This window comes from Choloepus didactylus, chromosome 5 (assembly GCF_015220235.1).
Source record: "Choloepus didactylus isolate mChoDid1 chromosome 5, mChoDid1.pri, whole genome shotgun sequence".
Lineage (NCBI taxonomy): Eukaryota > Metazoa > Chordata > Mammalia > Pilosa > Megalonychidae > Choloepus > Choloepus didactylus.
This window is the reverse complement of record NC_051311.1, coordinates 75586984-75605407: the sequence shown is the minus strand read 5'-3', so window position 1 is coordinate 75605407 and position 18424 is coordinate 75586984. Positions and strand designations below refer to the sequence as shown.

The 18424-nt window shown below is 38.0% G+C and overlaps 1 pseudogene; it reads left to right on the top strand.

Moving 5' to 3' along the window:
• The window catches only part of LOC119535351, a 71711-nt pseudogene extending 67956 nt beyond the window's left edge, over positions 1–3755 (top strand).
• The last annotated feature ends 14669 nt before the right edge of the window (positions 3756–18424 follow it).

The window sequence follows — 18424 nt, the reverse complement described above, 5'->3', positions numbered from 1 at the left end:
AGCTACATGAGGGAGCGTGAAGGCAGATTCTCTCCCAATTGAGTCTCATGACGACTGTAGCCCTTACTGGGCACCTTATCTATAGCCTTATGAGGGACCCTGGACCAGAGGACCCAGCTAAGCCCCACTTAGATTCCTGACTAACAGGAACTGGGGATAATAAATGCTTGTTCTTTTAAACTGCTAAGTTTGGGATAATTTGTTATGAAGCAATAGATAACTGCAAAAAGATTGTAGACAAAATAAAACAGGCCAGCATGTTTGAATCCAGATGGTCTTCCTATCCCTACAACTTGTACTAGAGACCTAGGGGAAAAAAGTGGTGACAAATAATTTTTGGTTAGTTCCTGTAAAGAGAGAGCTTGCTGCTTCATGGTCCAAATAACAGAGTATAATATAAGTGGGAGTAGTCCCACTTTATGTGACGGCACTAGGAAGGGCTGAGTATTTTGGGCATCCAAGATAATAACGACCTTGGTACCAAGCCACAATGTCTATTTCAAGGATGACAAGTGATGTCATGGCAATGACTCAGGGAACATGCAGCCATTGTTGAGGTTCATCACAAGGAGTTGGCAGGATATTGGCAGAGAACACAAGATGGGCCAGAGAAGGCACATATAAAACACCCTGGAGTCTTCTTGAATGACTTGAGGAGAGCTGGGATTGAAGCCAGAAAGCGTCTTATTTGTGTCTTTTGTATTATTGGATCCCATTAATCTTTATGCAGATGGAAACCTGGGAAATATGGGCCTTTCCTGCTTCTATCACATCACTTTGCTACTCTTCGTTGCCTGCATTCAAGCACCCCAACATTTGGCTTCCATTTCTATTTGCTGTCCACTACAGTCAACAGACACACTCATTCTTTCACAATGCATTGTATTCACTCTCACTATCCTTCCCACTTAGTATAACCTCTCTCTCCCTCCTTAAATAATGCCTATCCATTTATTTTCAAAATACAGGGGAAATTCTACTTTCCATACACTGCACAAAACCATGCCAATGATTTCTCTGTGCATGTCCACCATGAAATTGTGGAAGTTCAATCACTGATGGGAAATAACATACCAATTGATGTGGAATATGCCTAGTATTGGTTAGACATAATTGAAGATACAAGATTCATCTATAGTCACTACTCTTAAAGATGCTCAATCTTATGGTGAAGATAAAACTTTCTTCTGTGAACTAATCAAAGAACACATAGACATATCCTTGATCCTTCTTGAACTAATCAAGTAGGTGCTTAGAGGTACTTACCACTTAAAAGGAAATGAGCTTAAGAAAGCAGAGATAAAATATTTTTTGCTTTTTCAGAGCAAGGTTCTATATTCACCCTTACCTTGACATTGTTAATAAACGGGAATTATCAGGCTCCTAGTGATGGGGAAGATGGTTACTTGGAATTTAGTCTTTGCTTGCAGTTATTTGATCAGACTTATTCCTGTGAGTCACCTCAGTCTTACTGCCCTCAGCTGTCCGTCACCAAATCCAGAGATTTGCATTGCTGAGAGAGGTCTTGGAGTAGGAATAATATCAGTGAACTAACCTGAGCAGCATACAAATTTAATAGGTCATTGCTTCATGTGATCCCTGCTAACACATTAGTTCAATACATTTCCTAGGCCCCTGTCTTCAACTTGTTCCATATTGTTAAGAAGCAGAAAGTGTGCATTCCTTGAACTTGTTTCAGAGGGTGGTTCTGCTTTATCACTGAACATTCTTTCATCTCTTATAAATTGCCTATCATGCTTGTCCCTGAAAAAGAATATATTTTTTCTTGGGAATAATTGCAAGTTAATAATTGCATGGCAGGGTAATATTCTGAACTATCGTCTGATATTTTGGTTATTCTTGCTGCCCTTAACACTTTACCCATCAATAATGGAGCAGTCATTACTTCAGAAAATAAGCAGAACCAGCCAAGAATAAAGAAGAGGGAATTCATCTTAAGGTTTCAAAATAAACTTTAAAAGAGTTTAGTATAGAGTCATTATTCTCCTGAAGTGAGGAACGGTTTCTGATTCCTGAACTCTGCAGACTTGGGTGTCCTGATTGTTCATTATCCATGTGTTGGGTTTGTTTGGAAAAGGAGTAAGCTGGATTACATTCGTCTCTGCCATGGGCTCACACAGGTCGAAAGGATTGTAGACAAAAGAAGAAACAAAAAAGGGAAGGTGGAGTACTCGGTCAGAAAGGCTACGACAGCAAGGACAACATCTGGGAATTGAAGCAGCACCTCATGAACTGTGAGGAGTACATTCACAACTTCAACCGGTGCCACACCAAGAGACAGAAAGAAAGCACCTTCACCAGACAAACAGGACCTCTCCAAATAATGCCAGGAAGCAGATTTCCAGATCCACCAATAGCAACTGTTCTAAGATCTCCCCTAAATCCCTGGTGATTGGCAAAGACCATGAGATAAAAAGCCAGCTCTTGCTGCCAGCCCAAAGTTCAGAAAAAATGGGGTTCCAGCTCTGTCCAACTGGAAGAATAGGAGCCTCACAAAAACAGGAATCAAGATCCTCATGCCCAAGAGCCCCCAAAAGAGGAGGATAGCCGTTGACAGCTTTCAGAGCGAGAGTTCCGAGAAGCTCAACCCCAGGGAGCAGGGTCAGGAGGATACGGTGGTGCCTGGGGTGGCCACTGAGAAGCTAGTTGGAGCTCTGCTGCACCCTGGTGCCAAGAAAGGATGGGCAGCAGACCCTGGATCCACCTGCTGGGGTCCCAGACAGCCAGCCCAGTGACCATAGCCATGGCCACAGGATTAGCTATTAATAGGAAAGGTGCATCTCTGTTTACGGCAGCCTTAACAGGCAATAGGACAACCAATATACAGGCACCCATTACTGGAGTGTCAGCTGGGAAAAGGAAAATTATGGACAACAGAAGAGAACAGCCTTTTGACGAGCAGTTGCGTTTCAGTGGGAGGCAAACGGAAAGTGCCTACTGATACGGGGACATTGTAGTCAGGAAGCAGGATGGTTTCACCCACATCTTGTTATCAACAAAGTCATCAGAGAATAATTCACTAAATCCCAAGGTAATGAAAGAGGTGCAAAGTGCCCTGCACACAACGGTGGCTGATGATGGCAAGCTTGTGCTGCTCAGCACCATCAGCAGCATCTTCTACTTCAGGTTCCATTTTATTTATTTTATCAGATGACAGAAAAAGAAAATTTATTTAACAGATGACAGAAAAAGAGAAAGCACTAAAAAGGGGGAAGCGATCAGAAACTTTGTGAATACTTTTATTCAGTTTAAGAAGCCAATTATTGTAGAAGTAAATAGCCCTGCCATTGGACTGGGAACTTCCGTCTTGCCTCTCTGTGATGTGCTTTTGGCAAAGGAAAAGGCCTGGTTTCAGTGCCCCGCACTATCTTTGGGCAGAACCCAGATGACTGCGCTACTGTTATGTTTCCCAAGATTATGAGAGGAGAATCCACGAATGAAATGTTACTCAGTGGACAGAAGCTGACTGCACGGGAGGCCTGTGACAAAGGACTGGTCTCCAGGTGTTTTGCTGGGGGCATTCACCCAGGAAGTCATGGTTCGAATTAAGGAACTTGAGTTGTACAATCCAGTTGTGCTTGAGGAACCCAAGGTCCTTGATCGCTGTTAACGTGAAGATGGAGTTTGAGAAGGTGAAGGAGAGGGAGTGCAAAGTGCTGAAGAAAATCTGGGACTCAGCGCAGGGAATGGACTCCATGTTGAAATACCTACAGAGGAAAATCAATGAGTTTTGATCAGCCGGACACCTCCCAAATGACACTGGAACTGTGTCTCCCAGTGGCCTCATCTGCCCTTACAGCCTGAAAAATGTTTACCCTTAGCTCACGCTTGGAAACAGGACTGGAGCCATCCAAACTATTTATTACCAAGGCGTTTTTAAGTACTGTACCTTTAAAGTAAATAACTACAAAGCTCCTGTGTCCCAACATCATTATTTTATATTCAATTTACTTATGAGTCTACAAGTATAATGGTGATCACTAAGCTGCTCTTTGGAGCTCTAATTTTTATTCTCTTGGGCTAGTACTGTATAAAAGGAAAAGAATTATGTCTTGCTATTTCAGGAGAGTCCGGAATAATGTTTGTTTTCCACATTTTTCCCTTTGGGAACACAGATTCTAAAGAGGGTGTTGGCGAGCCTCAATCTTCCCTGCCCCAAATGGCCATATAGAAAGATCTGAGAGATTCCCTTTGTCTTCAGGAAGGTACAAATACTTCAGAGGTAAGAAATTCTGATTCAAAAGTTGAGCCTTATCATTTAGGATAAATATTTCTGATGAAAAATCAACTGGAGAGTGTACACCCAAATTAAATGTACACTTGTGATTCATGCTGAGAAATCAATTGATCAATTGTTTCCCCCTTCCTTTTTTTTCCATATGTACAGTTCTTACCCAGTTAACATGAAGAAACCACTGTCTCTCTAGAAAAAAGCTTGTTTTGCAGTATTAGTGAATCACTGAATAGCTTAAAAGTGTAAATACCTAAAAGTTATAAGTTAGTCTCAGTGGGTTTCAAACAATCAGTTTTTCTGACCCTTTTGAAAAATAACTACATAAGTGCTTCTTGTTGCTGGGTGAGAAATACAACTTAAAATACAGTTTTGGTTTTCTATTTGCAGATATATTTATATTACCCCAAGAAAGTATTCTTATGTTTATAAAGTGTAATTTCTAGGTTCACTTAGAATATATTTTATTTAATAAGTTAAAATTCTTTTGGCACACTATTAATGCAGAAACTCCATCCAAAGAGGAAAAAGAAAAAAAAAAACAAAAAAAACAAAACTACCTTCTATTAGACATCTAATGTTATTTGTCTGTTCTTTCATGTCTACACAATATCCTGAAGACAAATGGTGTCCAAGAGTGCCCTGTATGATAGACATTGTGCATTCCTCCCAGGAGTGGTGACTGATTCCTGACTCCAGGTGCCTATTATTATTTAGGCTTCTGAGCTTGCAATCATATTGAATGTGTGAAGAATGAAAAAAATCAAAACTTTATTTTTATACGTTTTGAAATTTATACTTAGCACTGATCACCTCCCCAGCCATGCAGAGAGCTGTATAATGTGTACATCTGCCTTGACCTTGGATAGACTGGCACAGTATTTTTCCATCTGTGTACCTACTCTTTTTATTCTGTAGTTTGAACTATATATAAACTATACAATCTGTAAAGTTTTTATAGAATCAAATATTCAGCTGTGAAAACTGGTTAAATAAAACTAACATTTCTTAAAAAAAAAGTTTAGTATAGATGGTCATGAAAGCACTGCCTTCCTATAACAACAGCCTTGCACCTGAGAAAGAAAAATGTTTCCTAAATTCCTAAAGCTTCCTTTCAAGTATGAAGACTCACAGAGCATAGAGATTTGCTATAAGCTATGGGGGTGAAAGGATGTATGTTATAATCTTTCTAGAGCCAATTTCTCATCACAGGGTATGGGGGCAGCAGCCAGGAGAGTGATGAGAGAAGACAGACCTCTAAGGTATGTGTGTGGTGCCCCTGAAAGGGTTTTGGCCATGTCCTTCTCCCAAGGTTTCCACCCTCATTGGGGATGGGGAAGAAATGGAGGGAGGGAGGGATGGAGAGATCTGAGGGCAGAAGGAATTTATGCCTCATTTCCCAACTGGAACTCAAAGCAATTTGCATTAAAGTGAGGTGGCTGCTTACTTTAGAAGTGAGCTGTAGAAAGCAAGTATCTGTGTTTAGGTAAGCAAAGTTCTCTGTTCTAGTTTTCTAATGCTGCCAGTAAGCAAAACACCAGAAATGGATTGGCTTTTATAAAGGGGGTTCATTTGGTTACACAGTTACAGTCTTAAGGCCATAAAGTATCCAAGGTAACACATCAACAATTGAGTACCTTCACCAGAGGATGGCCAGCAGCATCCTGAAAACCTCTGTTAGCTGGGAAAGCACGTGGCTGGCGTCTGCTTTCAAGTTCTAGTGTCAAAATGTCTTTCTCCCAGGACGTTCCTCTCTAGGCCACACCTCCTCTTCAAAATATCACTCTCAGTTGCACTTGGAATGTTTGTTCTCTCTTAGCTTCTCCAGAGCAAGAGTCTGCTTTCAATGGCTGTCTTCAAACTGTCTCTCATCTGTAGCTCCTGTGATTTCTTCAAAGTGTCCCTCTTGGCTGTAGCAAGCCTGCTCCTTCTATCTGAGTTCATATAGTGCTCCAGTAAACTAATGAAGGCCCATGCTGGATGGGCGGGGCCACATCTCCATGGAAACCATCCAATGAAAGATCTCCCAGAGTTGAGTGATCACATCTCCACAGAAACATCCCATCAAAAGTCTCCAACCCAATCAACACCAATACATTTCCTGCCCACACAAGACTGCATCAAAGATAATGGCATTTGGGGGGACATAATGCATCCAAACCAGCACAGTCTCAAATGACTGGGTATTTTTCCTGATTCCACAAGACTTCAGCTAGTCAGGGAAGTATCCAGAAGGTACCCATCCCCCACTTTGGGAGAACTAGCAAAAATGTTGAGAGGGCATGTAGATTGGAGAATTCTTGAGGTGGAGATGAGGAGTGTAGATTTCACCACCAGGGTCCAAGAGTGATAGGGACCACAGACACAAGAGGGAACAGCCACTGATTTTCCCCAAATATAGGCAGCGCCCATTGCTTTAGACTACTGTAAAGACTACAGAGGATAAAATACCAAAGTGCCCAGATAACACCCAAGGATATCCTCGCATGTGAACCAGAAAACTCTCCTTTTAAAGCCATGAAGTTTCAAAAGTTTCCCCTTGTCCACCCGCCATCTGTCCAGAAGAGGTTGGGGCAGAACTATGAAAAACTGAACATTTATCCCAACCAAGATGAATAAATCTGGAAGAAGCAAATTTTCAAAAAGAAAATTACCTTTAATTAGAAAAATTAAGGTTCCCACATCCACCCCCAATTCCTCCAGTCCTTTTTACTCTCTCCCCTCACCTATGGCATCCATACCCCAAAATACATACCATCTATGGAAACAAGGTCTTGAGAAAGTCAATTCAGTTACACAGAACTAATATTATAATTCTTCCTATCTGAATCATAATGACTATAAATTTAACATTCCTTGTTAATTTCTTCCTTACCAAATATTTTCAGAGGAAAATGTAAGGTCCTAATGTTTAGTGTTCTGAAACACAATTTAACCATAAGTAAAAACCTGCCATACACTATAAGAAGTTTTAAAAATCTAAATTGCATAACATGAGGAAGTAACAATTTTTCTTAGTTAATGAAATGAGAATAGAGGTGTGGTGAAGATTGGCCAAGCATGATCCAGTTACGTCCAAATTCACATCATACCCAAATTCATAATATTTCAGGGTGCACTATATGGGGGTGTTAGTGCACATGAAAAACATATTATGATAAATTCTTGTTATTTTTAAAATAGCCAAGATGAAGGCTGCACCATTTCTATAAAACAGTGTATTTATGTATTTATTTATTTATTTAATCAGAATGATGAGCAGACCATCAACAGACTGTAAAGTTAGGGTGGTCTTTTAGGTAGGGTGGTCCCTGGTCTATTTTTTTAAAGTGTTTATAATTCAACTGTACCCTGTTTCTCATCTGAATCAATTAAAATCCCATAATATTGAACACAAAACAGGTAGCAACTCCCAAGTGTTTTGTGAAAAAATGTGCTATTCTCATCTGTGCTGATGAGGCCATATTTTGTAGTGATGAAATTTGAATGGCTCAGGAAATTGCTTGAGAAGAGTCCTTCCCTACTTGGTCAACATGTTTAAATACTGCTAAAGATATCAGGTTTAAACCTTTCTTCTCAGATCTCCAAATAATTTCTTACTTTGAAATTATTTTTTAAATTATTGATCAAAATACAATCTGTTGGAGGAGGCAGGGCAAGATGGCAGCACAGAGAGATTTGGAATTTAGTTAGTCCCCTGGAGCAACTGATAAACAACCAGGAACAACTAGTAAAGAATCTGGAACAACTGCTGGGGGACAAGCGTGACTGTCCACACATCATACACCAGCCTGCATTGGGAGGAATACCTGAGATCACAGCATAAAATCTGTAAGTAAAAACTGTGGAACTGCATTGGGACCCTCCTCCCCCCACTGCAGGCTGAGCTGCAAAACCTCACTATGGGAGAAAGCAGCATTCCTGGCAGAAGCGAATATAGCTCAGCCCAACTCCAACTGGGGTTTTAATTAACAAATATCAACTTCTCAATACAAGCTACAAACATAGGTAAGCCCCTAATAAGCAGCAAAGTACCCTGAGGTTGCTCCAAGTGGAGAGGAGGTGGGGCTGAAGGAAATGAAAAAAAAAAAAGAATTTAAAAAAAGAAGGAAAAATATAGAGGCTTTTAGAGACAACTGACATTAAAGAGCTAGAAAACACCTGTGCTCTGGAAAGGGAGCCAGAAGACCTGATGCTCTCTCTGACCCACAGGCAAAACTGGGGGACCATAGACAAGTTCTGAAAAGGGGCTTTCTTTCCCTTTTTATCTCTGTCATCCTGAGTTGCTCAGTGGAAAAAGCCTCAGCCATTTTCAGTTCACAGCACTCTGACCCAGACAGTGGAGTTAACAGAGTCAGAGAGACAAAGGAGCTATTCAGATGCAGAAGATAACTTCCTAGGGGGTGTGTCTTCCCTAAGAGGAAGGAGGTGGAGCCCAGCTCCAGTGCCTACCCTCCCTTCAGAACTCAGACCCCAGGGCCTGGGGGAAAACAGTCAAAACAGAAACAACTTAAACTGAGAAGTAAAGGGGACACACGTCTTTATACCAGTGGAGAGTGACAGGCTGACAGGTGCCACATGCTTGGCAGGTTAGGAAAAGCACAGCGGCTAGAGTCCTCACAGGGAAGTCTGTCAATCTTTTAAGATACATCCTCAGTGAAACTTGAAACTGAATACAACCCCATTCTGAGACCTGAACCCATTCTGGTCTGGGAAAATCTGATTGGGGTAACCAAGGAAACCAGATGCCTAGACAACAGAAAACTACAAATTACACTAGGAAAAATGAAGATATGACCCAGTCAAAGGAGCAAGCTTACACCTCAATTAAGATACAGTTGAGATACTGTTTCACTTTAATGAAACAATCAATTAAATGTTTTCAAAGAAATATGCAAAATCAATTCAAAAACCAAATCAATGAGTTCAGGGAAGATATGACAAAAGGGATAAAGGATATAAAGAAAACTTTGGGTGAACATAAGGTAGAAATTGAAAGTTTGTAAAAACAATTGGCAGAATCTATGGAAATGAAAGGCACAACACACGAAATGAAAAACACAATGGAGACATACAACAGCAGAGTTCAAGAGGCAGAAGAAAACACTCAGGAACTGGAGAACAAGACACCTGAAATCCTACACACAAAAGAACCAATAGGAAAAAGAATGGAAAAATATGAGCAACATCTCAGGGAATTGAATGACAACATGAAGCACATGAATCTACATGTCATGGTTGTCCCAGAAGGAGAAGAGAAGGGAAAAGGGGCAGAAACAATAATAGAGGAAATAATCAGTGAAAATATCCCATCTTTTATGAAAGAAATAAAATTACAGATCCAAGAAGTGCAGCATACCCCAAACAGAATATCTGAATAGACCTATGCCAAGACACTTAATAATCAGATAACCAAACATCAAAGACAAAGAGAATCCTGAAAGCAGCAAGAGAAAAGCGAACCATCACATACAAAGGAAACTTGATAAGACTATGTGTGTATTTCCCAATAGAAACCATAGAGGCAAGAAGGAAGTGGTGAGATATATTTAAGATACTGAAAGAGAAAAAACACCAACCAAGAATCCTGTATCCAGTAAAACTGTCCTTCAAATATGAGGGAGAGTTTAAAATATTCTCTGACAAGCAGACAATGAGAGAGTTTTTGAACAAGATATCTGCTCTACAGGAAATACTAAAGGGAGTACTACAGACAGATAGGAAAAGACAGGAGTGAGAGGTTTGGAACACAATTTTGGGTGATGGTAGCACAGCAATGTAAGTACACTGAACAAAGATGACTGTGAGTATGGTTGAAAGAGGAAGGTTAGGAGCATGCGGGACACCAAAAAGAAAGAGGAAATATAATGATTGGGACTGTATAGCTCAGCGAAACCTAGAGTGATCAACATCTGTGATAAAAATGTACAAATACATTTTTACATGAGGGAGAACAAATGAATGTCAACCTTGCAAGGTGTTAAAAATGGGGTTGTATTGGGGAAAAATATACAATCAATGCAAAATAGAGACTATAGTTAACTGAAACGTATTTTGCTTCCTTTAATGTAACAAAGACAATATACCAAAGCTAAATGCCTATAAGAGGGGGATATAAGGGAGGGGTATGAGACTCTTGGCATTGGTGATGTTGTCTGACTTTTATTGTACTGTAGTTTAATTCTGTCTTTCCTTCTGTTGCTTTTCAGCCATCATTTTTTTCTTTCTTTTTCTCTTTCTTTTGTCTCTCTACCTTCTTTGACTCTTCCTCCTTTGTGGAAGAAATGGAGATATCCCCACATAGATAATGGTGATGGTGATGGATGCATAAATACATGATTATACAGGGAAACATCGATTGTTACTTAGGATGGAGTGTATGGTGGGTAAACAAAACTGTCTTAAAAAAAATAAAAACGGGTTGATGAAGAAAACTTGAGGGCACTATATTAAGTGAAATAAGTCAGACATATAAGGACGAATATTGTATGGTCTCACTGATATGAACTGATTATAATATGTAAACTCATAGACATGAAATATAAGTTACCAGGATATAGAACAAGGCTAAAAAATGGGGAGCAGTTGCTTATTATGAGCAGAATGTTTAACTAGGTTAAACTTAAGTATTTGGAAATGGACAGAGATGACAGTGGCACTTTATTGTAAGAAAAACTAATAGTGCTGAATGGTGGGTCAATGTGGTGGAAAGGGGACACTTAGAGTCATGTATGTCACCAGGAGGCAAGTTGGAGGTTAAAATATGGGAATGTATAAAACAGTGAATCTTGTGGTGGACAAAGTCCGTGATTAGCTGTACAAATATTAGAAATCTCTTTCATGAACTAGACCACATGAATGACACTATAACTAGAAGTTATTAATAGGGGGTTATATAGGGAAAAATATACCTATTGCAAACTATGTACTACAGTTAGCAGTATTTTATCATTCTTTCATCAATAGTAACAAATGTACTATACAAATACTATGAGTCAATAATGGAGGGGGGTGGTTGGGGTATGGGAGGATTTGAGTTTTCTTTTTTGTCTTTATTTTTTTTCTGGAGTAATGAAAATGTCCTAAAAATTGAAAAAAAAAATTAATTGTGGTGATGGATGCACAGCTGTATGGTGGGACCATGGGCAATTGATAGTGCACTTTGGATCTTTGGATGATTGTATGGTATATGAACAATCTCAAAAAAATTGAATTAAAAAATATAATCTGTCCATTTTACAGATTATAGGCATAGAAAATGGAATATTTCTTTCTCTGAGCATTGAACGGGTGAGATATTCTCTGCAATTGCTCCTTGGCCCTCTTCTCTTCCAGTGGCAGTAAGTCTACTTTGCCTTTAAATGTGCAAAAATTTTAACTTGGTTACTTTCAATTGAGTTGTCACAATTGTACATGCTTCTCCCAAGCAAATTAGTTCATATAATGCTGTCGACAGCCGTCACTACTTTATAATACCTGATATGGAGTGAACAAACGGACTAACTGATGGAAACTGCCTCTTTTTCCTTCTCTAAATTTCTGTTCCAAATCTGCTAGATCAACATTTCAGGCCACATCTGAAAATTTAATCCTGATGAAAACACGATACTTTAGAGGAGCCCACCAAGACGTCTCCTCTGGTGCTATCAAAACCCATTAACTTACACTGCCTCAGGTTTTAGACAATCATATTCTCTCTCATTATGGATGAAGGAAAAACAACGATACTCTCCAATTACCTGCACAGCCAGGAAACAGAAACACTGCAGAGAATCTTAAAAGTGACCACATTGTTGTTTAAGAAAAAAGTCAAGTATGCCTAGGAGGCATTATGATTTTGTACATTCGGAATGTCAATTGACATTTTCCAGGGCTTATGAAGTTCTCAATTTGGTTAGTTATATTTACATAATAAGGAAGGTTCTTAGAGCTGTTGGTAAGTAATGTAAAATCTTCATGTTCCATGTGTTGTAATAGTCACTATTGTATAGATAATTTTAAGTGGGATATTTGAGGGAATGAACAAGTAGAGCCACGGAAATAGTAAGTTTTGTCATAAATGCATTTTGATATAAAAATGAAAATACTCATAGTGAATTGTTCCTGACACCTCCCAACCATATGGAGCCAAAAGAGAAAGATAATTGGGTGACAAACAATTGAGTTCCCACTGTATGGATATTGCCAAATAGGTCACATAACTTCTGAAGTAGATCTTTTATTGTGAGTTCGTGGTCCTTATTCTAATTTGGTGATACCAGACACATTTAGGACTTTCCCATTATTTTCATAAATATTATACATATTACAACCACAGATCAAGCTTACTAAAACTTTCCTTTTTTGCTGGAGAGAAATATGTAAAAAGCGGTCCTTCCACTAGAACATTATGCTAAGAAACTTGTGCCTATCTGGAAAGGCAGAAGCCAGGTCAAAATCTGTGCAGTGCACAGTGGCACTTGGAGACTTACCACTCCTTTGTTCTCCTCTGCATTTCTGTCAGTCCTTTAATAATTTTATTTTAAGGTACAGAGAATACATGTTTCTAACTCATTTACACTAAAATGTTAATAAAATTGTAGAATAGTTAGTTCATATCCAAAATAGTTGTCTTACTTTCTTAGAATCAGCAACTTGATTTTGGCTCATTGTAAATTACTTTGAACACCCTCTCCCACTCCTTCCCCTCCCACCAATATGCAGGGTTTGAGTAACTTTAAACATAATAAAAACACTTTCATAACCTTAACTTACCTTGTTTTGGTGTCAAAGCTTGTAAAATCTAGCTAACTATAATGTAATTTGCTCAGCTTTTGTTTAATCTTACTTGCCCACCAAAATGGACTAGGCATTTAGACTATGATTTTGAAACACAATAGCAAGTACAACGCAGAAAAACAATAATGTTTAATTTTAAAAGTGTGTTTTCTGATTTCATGTTTTGAATTGATATCTAAACTTTACATTAGTGAAATAGCCAAAGTTACTTAATAAATTGGTTGTAGTTGCTATGCAATATGATGGTGTAAAATAAAGTTAGCTATTTTAATTTATTGTGGTATCAATGACAGCTCTTTATTTCATAAAAGATTAGGTGTGTGGCTACTTAAAGAAGAATGAGATGGCTCAATAATCCTTCATCAACTAAAGACTTTCATCCACTTTCATCACATTCTTAGTTACTAGAATTTTACCTGTTGTATTTTTCCTGGAATGCACAGAAAATACAATTAGTTGTTTTTATATTATCACTCAGAATATTCATAGCAGTTTAGGGCATGTCTTTCTTTATACATTGAAAGCTTTAGTTTTATCAGTTATACTGGTGTTTTTCCAGGAATCCTAAGTGGTGATTCAAATGATTATTAAATCCCTCCAGAGTTTTCATATTGCTATTCTCTAGAGAAACCATATGCTAAACATAGTCATGTCTATATCTATATATCAAGATGTTTATACATGTTATAACTAGCATGGCAGCCCCATGCAAACTCTGAAAAAAGTACACGAAACTTAAACAAAAGTAAAATTTAAAGAAGAACCCCATTTTGTTCAGACACTTTCTGAACATCAGAAAGAAAAAAGATCCTTTGCCAGCAGTGTTTCTCAACTGAAGCTTTATATTAAAACATTCCATTTCCAAAAGTACCAGTGTTGGGGATAGTTAAATAAGAACCTTTGGGGGGAGGGTCCCAGGCATCAGAATTTTTTAAAAAATATCCCAGATGATTCTCATATGAAGGCAGATATGAAAATCACTGATTTATAGGAATGAAAATGAGAAACTGAAAACACCAGTTGGAGATGTAAACACAAGTTGTAAAGTGGTTCAGTGCAAGACCCTGACCTTGTTCTGGAGCCTGGGTGAAAGTATGTCAAAAATAGTGCTGAGTCTTTTCTTTGAAGCAGATAATTTGAGTAATAGTTTCCCCATTTCTTTATAGGTCTGATGATATCTTAGGCTTGACAAAGCTGCTATTCATTTTATTGAGTTCCAGGCAGTTCACTAGGCACAGAATGACCTGAAGTAGAGCTAGCCTAGCCAGGGGTCTATAAACCATTTGGAACAATGAATTGTCCCTTCCAGAATACAATGACAACAATAAACACATGGAAGTTTTTCCTGGGTAATCAACCATTACCGTGGTAACACTGCCACCATTCACTATTCTTACACTGTCAATTTCTTTGATTTATAAAAATAATTCATAGTGATGTGATTTTTTAATAGACAACCAGGATCCTTTTCCAGGAGGAAAAACCTCTGTTTGGAAGCTCTAAGTATAGTAATGAAATCACAAGAAATTTCAGATAGCGAGTCACACAGGTAAAGATCTTAGAAGCTAACTTTTGGCAAACAAGACAGGGATAATAAAATAAATGAAACCTTAATGCTTTTTAGGGTGCCACATTGAGTGCTGGCTTTTGGACTGTTAGTTTGGTTCAGGAGTAGGTTAGTCCACCAGGAAGTAGTCTCTGGTGGTTCTAATTGTAAAGCTTTTTTTTTTTTTTCCAAAACAGATTACAAAGAAAAAAAGAGAAAAATCCCACTGGATTCGAGGTGGTGGAAGCAGGAAAATCTTGTCAGAGGAGGACCTACTTAAATATTTTTAATAGAAAAATAGTAGTTAGCTGAATAACAAAGAACATGTGGGTGGCAAGGGAGGAGCATGTTTTAGACCAAGGGAACAGCATATGTAAAGACTCAGGCATAAACCAACATGATTGGGAATTTCCAAGTAGTTCAGTATTACTGGACACCAGGGTGTGTGGAGGAAGGGCTAGGACTTAAAGCTAGTAGGGTAGGCTAGGGATGCACCAAAAAAGGCATGTGTAATTTATCCTGCAAACTCTGTATAATCCTTAAAGAATCTTAATTGGGGGGGGGGGGGGAGGAAAAAATTTTATATTTTATATTTAAAGAATTGTTTTGGCAGCTCTAGACATGAAAGGCTGACTGTGTGTTTGGTAGCAGGGGTGGAGGGATGGGTTGAGTACAGCAGACTGGACACCAGCTGAAAGCAATTGAAAAAAGTGAGAAGGAGGCCTGGACTAAGGAATGTCAGTGGGGACAGAGAAGAGATAAGTACTACAAAAGTGATTATGAGATATAAACTCTGTCATGGGAGCTGGATGAGAAGGAGAATGGCAACTCCTAGGTTTCTGGAGTGAGCAACTGGTAAATGATGCCACCTTTTATGGAAACAGGATACAGAGGAGAGTTAAGTCTGGTGGAGGGGAAATAAGTGCAATTTTAGAGGCAGTTTTAAGGTAGCTTGAGATATGGGAAAGAGGTTGTCTCTAAAATCTTTTTAAAAATTCTTTTGAGAACCCAAGTTGAAGAAAATTCTACAAAAATAGCTGACCCATACGCATCACAAATGTCATGGTTACGACGCAAAGAAAGACTGAACTCTTCCAGATTAAAGACTAAGGAGACATGACAGCCAAATGCACTTATGATTCAGGATCTCCTTTCCCTACAAAAGATGTTATTGTCACAGTGGGAAAATTTGAATATGGTCTGTTGATTAGCCTAGTATTGTATCAGTACAACACTAGTATTAATTTTCTGATTTTGATAATGTACTATTGCTTTGTAAAAGAATGTCCTTGATTTTTAGGAAATATACATTGAAGTATTTAGGGGTAAAGGAATGTCATACATGCAACTTTAAAATGGTTCAGGAAAAAAATAACATGTATATAACACAGAAATTGAATGATACAGCTATTACAGTGAAATGTTAATTTTTGAAAATCTGAGCAAAGGGTACACAGGAATTCTTTGTATTATTCTTGCAACATTTATGTGTCTTAAATTATGTCAAAATAAAAAGTATTTTAGTAAAAATTTCTTTTGAAACATTTAAAAATTTTAGAAATGCATAAAGAATAACATAAAAATCTATATTCCCTCCAACTAGACTAAACAATGCTAATATTGTTCTATGTATTTTCAGTCATCTTTTGAAGCAAAATGTTACCTCATACATTGTATGTAGAAAAAATTATTGTATGTGTGTATATGTAGCTGCAGAAAAAGAGAATGGCAAAGGTTATAGACTAAAAAAGTTTTTATCATCCCTTAAATTAAGAAATAATCAAGCCCAGAGTACAAGATTAAATTCTGGAGTATCCCCAAAGACTATGAAACCTGCAATAAAGCTAAAGGATAGAGTATAATTCAATTTTTCTGTGAAAGGCCCATGTGGTTAAATTTTTATTTTAGTTTTTATAGAAAAGAAAAAACACCACTTACTTCCATATGTCAGCAAACCAAAAGAAAGTACTATATTTGTCCTGTTATCTTATTTGATTGGAGTCCACATTAAAAAAACACTTCAAAGGTGTCAGAATATAGACAGAAGATGTGATATCAATGGTTAAAAATGGTGATGGGAGTTATATCCTAGGTTAGTAGGACTTAATTTTTGCAGTGATCTCCTTCTTTTTTTCTAGGGGGACTAAGAATCACTGCTTGGTGCTTGTTCAGCTGGGATAGATGTCAGGAGACTTCATCTGAAAGAAAATTTAAGATGGACAAGAAAGGGATACATGACGCTACCTAGGCCATTCATGATATTTGGTCTTGTGCAGGTATCTTTATCCAGATACTCATCTTTAAGGCCCTTATTCTTACCTTCTTTGTTAAACATAAGAAAGGTCAAGTAAAAGATAGGAGTCCAAGACCAGGTAGCAAATCAAAACAATGTAAATAGAGGAACAAATGGAACAAAGCAGGGTGACCCCATGTGTAGGAGTGACATTTCCACGTGTGGGTCCTGGAGTACAGCACTTAGCCCCTCTGCCTGGGCAAGGAGGGAACTAGGGGTCCCAGGAACTGGTGGTCCTGGCTCACCCACAGGCACCTCCTGCTTCTCTTTTCTCCCCCTTTCCTTTTGCATCTCCCTGCTCTCTCTCAATTCTCATTATTTTCCTTTTTCTTTTGAAACTGTCCCACCAAAATAGGTTACCCCTCCTTGAAGCATGCTGCACTAAAGAGGATGCTGACACTCACACCATAATATCTCCTTGGAGATTTTTGAGTAATTTTCCACCTTTCTCAGATGTCTTCTTTTGTTTTCTCCTTTTGTCAGGCTCAGAACCCATCCTAGTGACAGGGCAAAGACTTCTTCTCCTATCATCTCTTCAACAGAAAACAGAAGAATAGGGCTCTCAGATTTCACTTGTAATAAGTCTCCTCACACCATAATTTCAAATGGTAAGACTTCTCAGCTTAATTGAATAAATTACTTTCTTAATAACGCTTATGTCATAGTTGAGTGCATAATTCAATGATTTTTTTTTTTATTGTGGCAACATATACAACACAAAATTTCCTATTTTAACCATTTTTAAGTATACACATCAGTGGTATTAATTACATTCACAATGTTGTGCTACCATTACCACCATCCATTACCAAGACTTTTTTCATGACCCCAAATAGAAACCCCATAGCTATTAAGCAATAAATTCCTATTCCCAATGTACTTTCTGTCTCTATGAATTCTCTTATTCTAGATATTTCATATAAGTGGAATTATACAGTATTTGTCATTTTGTGTATGGCTTACTTCACTAAACATAATGATTTCAAAATTCATCCATGTTGTAACATGTATTAGAACTTCATTAATTTTTATTCCACTGCATGTATATACTACATATTGTTTATGAATTCATCTGTTGATGGACTTTTGGGTTGTTTCAAATTTTGGGCAATTGTGAATAATACTGCTATGAACATCAGTGTAAAAGTATCTGTTTGATTTCCTGTTTTCAATATTTCCAGGAATATACTTAGAAGTGGAATTGTCAGGTCATATGGCAATTCTATACTTAACTTTTTGAGTAACTGCCCAACTTTTCCACAGTGCTGATGCCATTTTACATTCCCAACAGAAAAATGCAAGGGTTCTAATTTCTCAACATCATTGCCAAAATGTGTTATTGTCTGTCTTTTTTATTACAGCCATCCTAGTGAGTGTAAAGTTGTATCTCACTGAGATTTGTGTTTAATTAAAGCAGTTGTAGGTTTACAGAAAATCATGCAGAATGTAAGAGTTCCCATATAACCCCCCCATACACACACATTTTTACCTATTATTAATATTTTGCAGTAATGTGATACCTTTGTTACAAATGATGAAACAATATTATAATTAT